This window comes from Peromyscus eremicus, chromosome 5 (assembly GCF_949786415.1).
Source record: "Peromyscus eremicus chromosome 5, PerEre_H2_v1, whole genome shotgun sequence".
Classification (NCBI taxonomy): domain Eukaryota; kingdom Metazoa; phylum Chordata; class Mammalia; order Rodentia; family Cricetidae; genus Peromyscus; species Peromyscus eremicus.
This window is the reverse complement of record NC_081420.1, coordinates 113,418,231-113,431,508: the sequence shown is the minus strand read 5'-3', so window position 1 is coordinate 113,431,508 and position 13,278 is coordinate 113,418,231. Positions and strand designations below refer to the sequence as shown.

The following is a 13,278-nucleotide window of genomic DNA, read 5'->3' as shown; positions in this document are numbered from 1 at the left end:
CTCTGTCTCAAAAGGTGGAAGAAACTTGAGGAAATAACAAGGAGGTAGTTCTCTGACTTCCACACAATTAAGTGTATACCGTCAACTCCCTTTACACACACACACACACACACACACACACACACACACACACACACACACCTATGCAAATCTAGATAGTGAAGTACATAGTTGAATTTGAAGTGCTTTTATATGATTTTCTTCCTTTGAGATGAGAGGGATTTTATTAACCGTTGGGATTTATGAATCTGTGTCACTGTTTAACTTTGAAATTCAAAAGCTTTTTAAGTGTGGAACTGTTCTTTGGGGATTGATGTTTAACACTGCTGCTTTAACCATGTACACTTTATTCCTTCTTGACATGCCTTACCCTCACTCTGAGGATTTTATCACAGGATTGACTTCCAGATCTGAAATTTGTTCCTAAAACTTTGCTTCCAAATGAGTGTTCTCATCAATTGAGACCAGTATTCCTACCAGCCATGAGATTCCTTCCGTTAGCATTAGAACAATGTTATCATGTGACATTAAACGGTTTTTGTTAATGCATGTTACCATCTGCATAAGTCTGTAGCTGGAGTTTTCTTGCCTGGCCCACAGTCAGGACAAATCTCTGTTACCCGCCAGTCCCACAGCCGCTCAGACCCAACCAAGTAAACACAGAGACTTATATTGCTTATAAACTGTATGGCCGTGGCAGGCTTCTTGCTAACTCTTCTTATATCTTAAATTAACCCATTTCTATAAATCTATACCTTGCCACGTGGCTCATGGCTTACCGGCATCTTCACATGCTGCTTGTCATGGCAGCGGCTGGCAGTGTCTCTCTCCACCTTTTTGTTCTCTCAATTCTCCTCTCTGTTAGTCCCGCCTATACTTCCTGCCTGGCCACTGGCCAATCAGTGTTTTATTTATTGACCAATCAGAGCACATACAGACCATCCCACAGCGTAAGTCAGTAAACCCATATCTGCCTGGGAAAGAAAGAATATTCTTACTGTGGAAGATATAAAAACTTGAGAAGAAAGTGTTCAGCCTCTCAGCATCATCAGAATGACAGCAACCTTTTCCATCTTTGGCTCATGAAACATAGTGTGCCTGAATGTGGTCAAAAGTCATGTTAAGTTTGGCCTGTCCACTGTTTTTTCTATTACAAAAAAAAAAACAAAAAACAAAAAAACAAAAACAGAAAAACATAAAACCACCCTTTTAATGGCTTTGTTGAAAAATTACTAATAAAAACCATGATGTGTGGCATTCCTTTTACCAAAACAGGAACAACAACAAAAATGGAAATAGCTAGTATGGTTGCAGCGATTCGCTAGGATTTTGAGTAGCTGTCTCTTTGAGGGTGTTTGGATGCTCTAGTTTGTGATTGTCTCTCTCCTTCTCCTTTTCTGGGTTACCCCTAACTCTTCTTTTATGTAAGACAGAATTGGGGTAAAAGAGCTTTTGGTATCTGGTTGTGCCATTTGTTGACCTTGCCTGGCTCAGTTAGGTTCTGAGCTTGAAGCTTTTGGCTTACTCTGTATCTGGTGCTAGGCCATGGGCATTCCATGAAATATTTTATTTATTCCTCAACCATCTTCACACTTTGTAGAGGAGGATAATGAAGCTTAGGACCAGGGCCACCCACCCCCTTGTGAGTAGAGAGTTCTTTGACCTTGTCTGAAAAGATCCTGTATGCTCCGTTCTCTCAAGAACTTACCACAGAAGCAACTGGGAGATGTCATTTCAAAGTCATCATTGTTGAGTTTCAGACAAGGACAAGACAAATGAGACATGTGATAAAGGGCTATTTTAGGTAAGAAGGCAAACTACATTCTGTGGCTAGCAGGATTATTATAAGCCAACAGAAGCAGAAAATTCAATTATTCCTTTAATGAAATTTGTGTTTTGTTTCTTCTGTGCACTCATACAATTAAGAACAGAAAAAGGTATTAGGAACCACCCAGACATAACTGTATCCTGAACAGATGAGACCTTTGAAAATCATACAAGGGCTTTTAGATGGTTGAGGTAAATATGCCCCAGAAGGGCAGCCATACCTGAGTTTGGATTAGTGATACTTTTTCCAACACAGGGTGACAATACACAAGATGCTCATCTCTGCAGGTGGGGTTTTTTCACTGAAAGAAAATATACCCTGTGGCCATACAGTTGTTATGAAGCCTACATAACCCACCAGCTGTGCAACAGTGGGTGTTTGACAAACCTTTGTTTGCTTTTCTCTTCTTGTGCTTTTGTGGAAGGTAAGAAAGTCTCTGGGGAAGAGTCCAAAGTATAGTAACATGGAATCTACTATTATGGTATTGGGGAAGAGATTGACAGGTGAGGAATGAATTTACTCTGTAGACTAGAATGGGAAAAATAGTTTATTGAGTACACTGCAAAGGATAGCAAGGTGGATGGTAACTAGAGATGGCCTACAAGGAAAGCTCTGTGTGTGTGTGTGTGTGTGTGTGTGTGTGTGTGTGTGTGTGTGTGTGTGTGTGTGTGTTTAGTATTTCTTAGTTAGAGTGAATTTCCATGTGTGCAATTTGCTGAATGTAATTTGTTTTATATTCAGGAATATAGTACAGACTAGCCAATGTGCAGTTCAGGGAGATTATCATGAGCTATGCTGTTTCCAGCATGCAAATATGGTTCGTGCAAATCAGGGTCATGCAAATCAGTTTAGGTCACTGGGTACTGGGCTGTAGATCTATTCTGTCAGTTTCTAGCATTCTAGTGCCAAGTGTTGGGGATGATTTCTGGGCTATGCTTATGAGAATTCTCTAGTCAGTACCTGCTTCTTTTTCATTTTGTTTGTTTGTTTTTTGTTTTTGTTTTTAAATGGCCTTTCATCCATACAAGGTTTAACCCACCTTTGTTTTACATGTGAGTAAATAGACACCTCTGTGCTTTTGTGCTTACCAACCTGCAGCCCCATCAACGTTCTTGTGACCTAAGTGCAGCCACCTCCAAAGCTGCCTGTGTCATCATTTTTTTCACCCATGTTTCTGCTACAACTTTGTACTTTAGAATAATAAAGGCAGAACTATACTGGCTGTGTCTTTCATTCATTCCTGTCCATGTATAGTTTAAGACCCTGTTAGCACTCCCTTGGAAAGGGTTGGCAAGGGCCTGAGATACCGCACCTGTAATTTTGTGGGCCCAGTGGCCATATTTGAAGAAAATTAAATTATTTCACTTAAAGGACCAACTGTGTGAGAACTTTAGAGATGACAAAAAGTCTGATGGGGCTGTGACTGGGTTGACATAACTGGTTCTAGCCCTCATGTTTCACTTGACATGCTGTTCATCCTCAGTTGATGCTTCACTTATCTTAGACATAATTTCCACCTCTGGAATCAAGAGTGTTAGCCACTGCTTGATGGGAGGCAAAAGAGCCCCTCATGCCTCACAGAGAGTTGGCCTAGCATCGTTTCAGGTCCCATGACTCCTTTGAATATTCTGTTCATACTCTCAAACAACACCACCTCAAGAAGTCAATGGACTATAAGTTAAGCTCACTCTGGAGGTAAGAATGCTGGGGATGCCCAATGTCTCTTTGCAGACTGTGGCCTTAAGAGCATGGCTGTTCTGCTCTTTGGCTCCAGCAGAGGGCACTGAAGGCCTCATTTCACAAGAATCTGAATTTCCTGAGTGTAGCACCATCTGTCATGGTAGCCAGAGCTTCAGATGGTGTCCTGCTTGGAAGTCTCTTGCAGGCCCTGTTTGATACCATCATGTTCATATAGTGATGCACCATTAAGTATGGGCTTCCATGTACATATGGAAGAACACTCCTTGCCACCCATTAGGGATGGAGCATATCCATTTCTAATGCAGCCACTAAGCTTCAGAGCTATGATGTGGATCTTCTAAGGTTCTTTTTTTGTTTAACAAGCACAGCCAGACATCACTGCAGGACTGGGGCTAGAGCCCTCACTGCCTAGGGTGTCCCCACTTCTCAGGAAACTTAACTCCCAAAAGATAGAGGTAAGTCATGAACACATCCATGTTGTGCTAAGTGGTGACAAAACAACAATGATAACTAAAGCATAATGTCAAGATGGTGGCACAGGTGACAAGGTTAAGGGCCTAGTCAGGTGAGGGAATGGGAAATACTGCTTTAATGGGATCATACCCCACTGACAGGTGACATGTCAGAAAAGCTAGATAGAAATGGGAGGAGAACCATTCAGGTGGAAGGAACAGTAGAGTGTTTGGTCCCCTGTAGCTGGTAGCTAAAGAGAAGAGGTTAAGGAGTGATGAGAGAAGAGGTTAAGGAGCTTAGGTAGCTGAACGGGCCACAAGCTGGTCTGAGACCTTGTGTCTGGCTTTGTCCTCCTTGCCTAACTTTTTCATGCAAAACTTCTTCCTTTGCAACCTTCTCTTGGCTTCTGCTGCTGTCATGGAAAAGAGGAGCCTGAGCCAACACTTCCTCCCTTGTCCTGTAAGGAGGTCTTCTAGATCTCTGCTTCCTGAATTTGCTGGATGAGACTATCCTAGGACATGTGTGTAGTGTATTGACTCCTACCCATTCTGGGCCCTGAGCAGAAATAGTGACATAGGGCCCTGCTTGCCCCAGACCAAGTGCCTCACCTTAAGTCATCCTTATTTTCTGGCCAATTGGTAAAGTTTTTCCTGGATAAAGTGAAGCTTCTGGATGGCTTGTTGTGATTCCCTCCCTATTCCAGCCTCCTGGTTTTACATGCCATTCTGATCATCACAGAGAAGTCAGCACTGCATGTTTGCTTCACCCTTGATGCCTCACTTCTGCCTGTAAAACTGATTTTCACACAGACTCTTCAGCTTATAAATGGTTTGTACTTTTCTGTTAATGGCTTACTCTATATAATTCTTAAGGGCTCTTCTCAGTGCCTTTGAAAGACTAAGGTGTCATGTTTTAACGTGAGTCATGGCTGTTACTTACTCTTGAGTCCACACATTCAGGCAGTGACCACCACTGTCCCTTGGTGTCAGTTCTCAGTGGATTGATTTCTCAACGGCTTCTCCTCCTGTACTGATGTTCCATTCCTTATATGAAATGGCATAGTACCTACTAGAAACCTACATTTATGCTACCATAATCTTTAAGTGATTCCCAAATAACTTATAATAAATAGTATCTAATATAAAGTAAATGCTATATTAATGGTTGTTAGGCTGCACTGTGTAGGGAAGAATGATGAGAAAATAAAGTGTGCATTTTGGCACATAGCAGTTTTTTGCAGTCCTTTTTTGTTTTAAATCTTTGATTGGTTAAATTTGTAGACAAGGAAACTGCAGCTGTGCAAGACCAACTCTACTTACTTTCCTCAGTCATTTTTGGGGTCCTTTGTCTGGCCCAGTGCCCAGAATTGAAACTCAATAGATGTCAAAGTGTCAAAATTTAAAATGGTATCAGAAAGGCTGGCAAGGGTGTGCCTTAGTTGGTACGGTACTAGCCATGGGAGCATGGGGAGCTATGTTTGAATACCCAGCACCCAACCCAAAAAGCCAGATTTGGAGATATGTATCTGTTACCCTTGTGCTGAGGAGATAGGTAAAGACAGGTTGATTCCTGGACTTTACTGACCAGACATCCAGTCTAGCCAAATTGGTAAGCTCCAGGTTCAATGAAAGATCCTTTCTCAAAAAGTAAGGTAGATAGTGACTGAAGAAGATGTCTGGTAACAACCTCTGACCTCCATACATATGCTTACCTGTATTCACAGGTCCACACACATAAACCTAAACACACACACACACACACACACACACACACACACACACACACACACAATCAGCAACTTCATTCATGGAGCATCAAGCACCAGGTCCTTGGCTTGCCTAAACTATTTTGTTTCTGTGAGCTGCTCTGTAAGGCCTCAGAGATATTTTCATTTAGCAGACAGAGAAATGTAAGCAGTTCAAATTTGAGAGCTAGAGAGTGGGGTGCTAAAATTTAATCAGAGTAGTTGTGTCTACTACAGTGTAGCTTGGGTTCTTACACCTCTTGAATGGACTAGATTCTAGACCTCATCTCTCTTTGATGTAAGGTGGCTCTCTTTTGCTTTGTTACCTATAGGAGTTGGGGCAATTAGTAATTTGCCTTTATGTTACCTTGGATGAGAAATGTACTGATCCAAAGTTCTCAACGAGTGCTTTGACATTTTTTTAATTCTTTACATTATATATCTATATCTATCTATATAGATATATCTAGATATATTACAGTTTCCTCTACCTCCATTACCCCCAGATCCACTCCTCCATTTCCCAGTGGGCCTCCAAGGGATATCAACCAAGCAGAGCATAATAAATTACAATAAGACTCAGCACAAACCCTTATATCAAGGCAAGGTGACCCATTAGGAGAAAAAGGGTCCCAAGCACAGGCAAAAGAGTTGCCCCTACTTCCACTGTTAGGAGTCTCACAAGAACACCAAGCTACACAACCATAATGTATATGCAGAGAACCTAGCTTAGACCCATACAGGGTCCATGATTGTCATTACAGTCTCTGTGAGCCCTATGAGCCCTGCTTAGTTGATTCTGTGGATCATATTCTCATGGTGTTCTGGACCCCTCTGGCTCCTAGAATTCTTCTCCCTCTTCCTTGGGGTTTTCCTGGCCTCACCGAGTGTTTGGTTGTGGCTCTCTGCATCTGCTCCTATCAGTTGTTGGATGATATTTCTCTGATGATGATTGAGTTAGGTACAGACCTGTGAGTATGACAGAATATCATTTCATTGACTTTTTTTTTTTTTTTGCCAGTCATATTTGGTTTATGCTGAGTCTCTGGGCTGACCAGCCTCTGGTTCCTGGCCATCCAAGCAGTGTTAGGCATGGGCTCCCTCTCATGTCATTGGTCTAAAGTTGTTCGACTTATTGGTTGGTTGCTCCCACAAGTTCTGTGCCAGTATTACATCAGCATATCTTGCACGCAGGGCACATTGTAGGTTAAAGCTTTTGTGGTTGGTTGATGTCCCAGTCTCACTGCTGGGAGCCTTGCCTGATTATAGAAGATGGTTGATTCAGGCTCCGTATCCTCCCATTACTAGAGGACTTCAATAGGGTAATTCTTGTAGATTGAAGGGAGTTTCCACTGTACTAGGTTTCTACATTGCCCACCCCATCCCAAATACCCCCCAATTCCAGTCATCTCTCCCAGTATTCTATTTCTCCATCCCTCCTACCCACTGCCTGAACTCTCTTGTTCCCATCACCACCTGCCCCCAGTCCACCTGCCAAAATCTTCCCCTTCCCAGGGAGATCCATGCTAGTATAAGATCTATAATTTCTGTATGTAGGTGCTTAGTGTTATGAACTTTCCTCTTAGCACTCCTTTCATTGTATCCTATTAGTTTGGGTATGTTGTGCATTCATTTCCATTGAATTCTAGGAAATGTGTAATTTCTTTCTTTCTTTCAGCATTCCTTCAGTAGAGAGTTGTTCACTTTCAATGAGTTTGTAAACTTTCTGTTTGTTGTTGAAATCCAGCTTCCATCCATGGTAGTCTGCTAGGATGAAGAGAGTTATTTCAACTTTCTTTTATCTGTTGAGACTTTTTCTGCAGATGAGTATGTGATCAGTTTTGGAGAAAGCTCTGTGAAGTGTTCAGAAGAAGGTGTATTATTTTGTTTGGGTGAAATGTTCTGTAGATATCTGTTAGGTCCATTTGGTCCATAACCTCTGTTAGCTCCAGTATTTCTTTGTTTAGTTTTTGTCTGTATGTCCTGTCCATTGGTGAGAGTGGGGTATCGAAGTCTCCCACTATCAGCGTGTGATGGTTGATATATTTTTAAAAATTTAGTAGTGTTTCCTTTGCAAACATTGGTGCCCTTATGTTGGGGCATAGATGTTAAAATTGAGAAATCATCATGGTGGATTTTTTTTTTTTGATGAGTATAAAGTGTTCTTTCCTGTATCTTTTGATTTACTTCGGTTTGTAGTCTATTTTGTTAGATATTAGAATGGCTGCACCAGCTTATTTCTTAGGTTCATCTGCTTGGAAAATCTTTTTCCAACCCTTTACTCTGAGTTAATGTCTACCTTTGATGTTGAGGTGTGTTTCTTGTATTCAACAGAAGGATGGATCCTGTTTTTGTATCCATTCTGTTTGCCTGTGTCTTTTTATTGGGGAATTAAGTCCATTGATATTGAGAGATATCAGTGACCAGGGAATATTAATTCCTGTTATTTTGCTGGTGTGTGTGTGTGTGTGTGTGTGTGTGTGTGTGTGTGTGTGTGTTGTATGTGTTTCTCTTCTTTTGGTTTTGCTGGTGTGATGTTATTTATTGCCTGTGCTTTTGTGAGTGTAGTTAATCTCCTTGGGTTGGAGTTTTCCTCCTAGTACGTTATGTAGGTGTGTATTTGTGGATAGATATTGTTTAATTTGACTATCATGGGATATCATGTTTTCTCCTTGTATAATGATTTTAAGTTTTGCTGGATATAGTAGTCTGGGTTGGAATCTGTTGTATCTTAGAGTCTGCAGGATATCTCTCCAGGCCCTTCTGGCTTTTAGCGTCTCCATTGAGAAGTTGGATGTAATTCTGATAGGTCTGCCTTTATATGTTACTTTCTCTTTTTCCTTTCAGCTTTTAGTATTCTTTGATTATTATGTGGCAAGGGGACTTTCTTTTCTGGTCCAATCTGTTTAGTGTTCTGTAAGCTTCTTGTTCCTTTATAGGCATTTCCTTTTTTATGCTAGGAAACTTTTCTACTATGAGTTTGTTGGAAATATTTTCTGGGCCTTTGATCTGGGAATCTTCTCCTCTATCCTATTATTCTTAGATTTGGTCTTTATGTAGTGTTCCAGATTTCCTGATTGTATGGTGTCAGGAACTTTTTAGATTCAACATTTCTTTGACTCATGTATCCATTTCTTCTATTGTGTCTTTGATGCCTTAGATTCTCTCTTCCATTTATCATATTCTGTTGGTGATACTTGTGCCCATGATTTCTGTTCCCTTACCTAGATTTTTCATTTCCAGAAATTCCTCAATTTGTGTTTTCTTTATTGCTTCTATTTCCCTTTTCATGTATTGAACAGTTTTATTCATTTCCTTCAACTGTTAGTTTTTTCTTTGCATTTTTAATACAGTTTATTCATTTCCTCCAATTATTTATTTGTGTTTTTCTGTATTTCTTTAAGGGATTTATTCCCTTCCTCTTTAAAGACCTTAATCATCTTCATAAAGTTATTTTTAAGGTCTTTTTCTTGTATTTCTGCTGTGTTGGTATATTAAGGGGTTGCTGTAGTAGGATAGCTGAGCTTTGGTGGTGACACATTGCCTTGGCTGTTGTTGATTGTGTTCTCATGCTGGTATCTAGGCATCTGGATTTGGGGTGATTATAGGTCTAGGCTCCAATTTCTGAGTTTATCTTTGTTGGATGGGTGATTTTTGTTTTGTTCCTTGGTTTTTATTTCCTCTTTAGTCACTTGGTAGGTGTGTCCTGGACTTCTCACAATCAATGTGGTCTCTGGTACAGTGGTTAGTCCCTGCCCAGTTGGAGGCTGGAGCAGGGCAACTAGAAGGTCATGGGACTGTGGATAAGTTGGGGGGATGCGGAGATAGTGAGGGAGTGGGGGAATTTGCCCAGTAAGCAGGCCTACCTGGACTCTTCCCAGTTTGTGTGGTCTCTAGTAGAGTGAAGAGTCTGCTTTGGCATTTTCAAACTGCAGATTTTCATGCTTACGTCTTAGAATTGCATGCCCTTTGCCATTCTTCTATTAATGACAAGTTTCAGTCTTTGGAGAGAGACAGGGTCTTTGAACAATGGTGATAACCTTTCATTTTCGTCACTTTCCTAGGGGCCAGACTATGATTGATGCTTCTTAGAAAGCTTGGTGTGATGCATACAAAGCACTGGGGAGCATTTGGATTCCTGGATTATTTAGATTTTCTAGTTCAGAAATAACTGTGTGCATGTGTGGGCAGTGGGATTTTTCAATGTGCACATGGGAGCCTGTTCAGAGGAAGCTGAAAAAGAGACAGGTCTCCAGAGACACAGGCATCTCAACCACAGCTTAATTTCATGTTTTGAATAAACACTCAGAGATGAGTGGCATGAAGAAGAGGATAAGTAAGTTTTTCAGGGAGTATTTCCATGCTGATTTTCACTCTCCTTATAGATACACCTGCTCCAAAGGCTCTTTGATGAATAGGAAGGAATCTCTTTTTCCCTCTGTTCTAGCCTTTGTCCTAGACAGCTTGTCCTCCTTTCCACATGTTTCTCTGGCAGGTGATAATCAGAAGGAGATGCTTGAATAGTATAGTTGCTTTGTCGTTTTAATGTGATGCCTTATAGGTGAAATGTCTGGGAACTTGTAGGTTTTGAGGCCATGCTTTCTTCCTGTCCTTAGTGTAGGATAATACAAATTGACACATGGTGAGTCTCCATTACATGTGCCTTTCTGAGTGCATGGACTGTGGTTTATAAGACCTCATTTGGGCAGGCACTAGCATTACACTCACCCCAAATTCCCACTCCTGTTGTAGATGACATACTGGCTGTTAGTTGTGCTTGGCCTAGGTCACAGCCAGTTGTTATCTTGCTCAGAGTCTGAACTCTTCCCCACCATGAGTCCAGTCTCTTTCTGCTCTGCCTGTGTACTGCTCTTGGGCCCCTTCCCATAAAATCAGTAGTCCCTCCCATGTGATGAACATTGTGTGTGTCAGCAGGAAACAGATGACCAAGATACTATCCTCAGACTGCAGATGGCATAGAGATCCAGAAGTGATAGTGAACTGCTTCTGCCATGATTTTCAGGATGGAGTGGTGGGATTTTGCATGGCTGGAGGACAGAAAAGGGCTACACAGAGAAGTTGACCACACAGCTTAGCCTTCAAAAGCCAGTTGGAGTGTCCTGATGATACAGGGGAAACCATAGTGTTACTTTAGATGACAAGAGCAAAATATTCCTGGCAGGAGGAAGACTAGAAAGTGATCTGTGAATACTGGGTGTCTACATTCTATTGCTCATTGATGAGGACTGTCAGTCTTTTGGGAATGAAAACATAAGGATATCTATCCAGACCACTGTGATAATGGCTGTTTTCTTGTGTGAACCCCAAAAAGCCTTGTCATCTTTATCTTTGAACTTTTCCCACCAGTTCATTCCATGTAACAAGGGAGCAACCTGAAACCAGATGTTAGGTGGGAGGTTTAAGGGAAGTTGGAACCCTGTGTATATTCCAGATGAAGATTCATATAGAACTTGAATGAATGAGGACATTAGTATGGTATGTGAGGATACATAAATTGTTTATAAATTATTTTATGTGTATGGATGTATTGCCCTCATGTAATATATATGCACTACATGTGTGTCTGGTGTTCCTAGAGGTGGGAAGAAAGGTCATATTTCCTGGAACTGGAATTACAGATACTTATGAGCCATATGTGGGCAGTGCAAATTGAACCTAGGTACTCTGAAAGAACAGCTAGTGCTCTTTTCCCTTGAACTATTTCTCCAACTCTGTATGTAGCAAAAGATGACCTAGATTCCTGATCTTCCTGTCCCTACCTCCTAAGTGCTGGAATTACATGCACATGCCACCATGCTGCCATTGCTGGTTGGTACAGTACTGGGAATAAAACCCAGGGTTTGATCCATGCTAGGCAAATGCTTGACTAACTAAATTCATCTTAGTCTGGTTTCTGTTTTTGTTTTTCTTCAGTGTGAAACTTTTGAGAAAGATTCTGATGCTTTGATATCACTGACACCTATTATTTGGGCCTTCACCATCATCCTGAGAAGTCTGCATTCCTGATTGGTGTGGTTCCCTTTGAGTATCCTTACCCCCCATTTTTTTTTCCTCCATAATCATCATATAATTGTGAATTAAGCACTATATATTTTTGATAGTGGACTAGAGTGTGAGAAACACAGTTAAGATTAAGCCATGACTCCTGACCTCAAAGAAACTGTTGCCTTTATGGTTGTAAGTGATAATAGCTGCCCTCCAATTGCTCATTCCTAGTGTAATGAGTTTGTGGAGGAATCCAGATGAGGATTTGAAGACTGACAAATGGGTAATGGAATCAAAGAATGATAGAGTGAAGACTGAAAGCAGCAGTCTCTACAAGAGAATCATAATTGCAATCCAAAATGCTTCTTTGATGAAAATGTATATGCTTGTGTTTGGGGACCTGGAAGAAGAACATATAGCCATCTGGAGACATCAAAAGATGGAGGAGGAAGTTATGTCATGGGTAGAGTCTTCACATGTGGTAAAGAATAGTCTAGGCAGAGGAGGCATCCCTGAACTCTTCCAGTGGTTGTTATGAGGAGGGGGTGATGGGAGAGGTCTGTTTGCTGAGATCATTGAATGATAGCAGGTGTGGTCTTAGAGACCAGCATGCTTAATTAACCAAGCTGAAATGATCTTGCTAGAAACTAGGAAGCAAAATCGAAAACCTGCTGTGTTCAGCATAGAGCTGCAGCAAGCAGGCTCCTGCATTGACTTCTGAGCCTCCCAGAAATTACTGTCTTCAGTATTTCTTGGTATATCTTTCTGTTTTTATACTTAGACCCTGGAAGTCTCTCACTCCATCCCCCACCTCCGTGCATACCTCCGTGCATGTCTCCGTCTTTGGCTTTCAGTGATTCTGTATTAATAGCAGTAATTAAGCCACCTCATCTCATTTGGGAGGATACATTCCTCTTCATCAGGCCAGGGAGGAGCTTAATTAGTTTCTGCTCCCTTCCTCCCCCTGCTGCCTCTGTGGAGCTCAGAGCTGTCAGTTGCACCCATGTCTGTGGGAAGCATAAGAATCTGCATCTGTGGATACCTTTCAGAGGGTTTGCTTCTCTGCCTTCCCGAGAACATTTCCTGCTGTTACTCAAGACCAGAGAGCATCAAGAGGGGAAAGGGAGAGGACAGGTCTCTTCAACAAAAAATTCCTGGTTTCTTTGTCTTCTGTCACCATGTGTCTTAGACAGGGCAGGACCACAGGTGAAGACAGTGGACTTCTTGCTGTATGAAATCCTGCTTAGCCTGTGGAGAAGCCCTCAGACTCTTGTGGCCCTTTTCTCACACTGTGTCCACCTGGAGGAGGCAGGGAGGCTTGGAGATTAGCTAGAAAATTAGGGTGAAAAGAGTTAGCCTTAAAGCATGATCTATATTCCACACTAGTCCTGCTTGTTTGAGCCAACTGTCAGCAAGAGCTTATCATCCATTGAGTTTGGACAGATGTTAGGCTTGATCCTGCACAATTATTAGACAGGCTGTTCTATTTAACTCTCACAGAAAGTTGCCAGAGACATACCACTGTCCTATTTGTTAGATGTAAAAG

General features: G+C 41.5%; 1 protein-coding gene across 3 annotated transcripts in view; it reads left to right on the top strand.

Moving 5' to 3' along the window:
• Large1 (LARGE xylosyl- and glucuronyltransferase 1) overlaps nucleotides 1-13,278 on the top strand; it is a 535,843-nt gene that overhangs the window by 151,653 nt on the left and 370,912 nt on the right. The window lies entirely within an intron of this gene.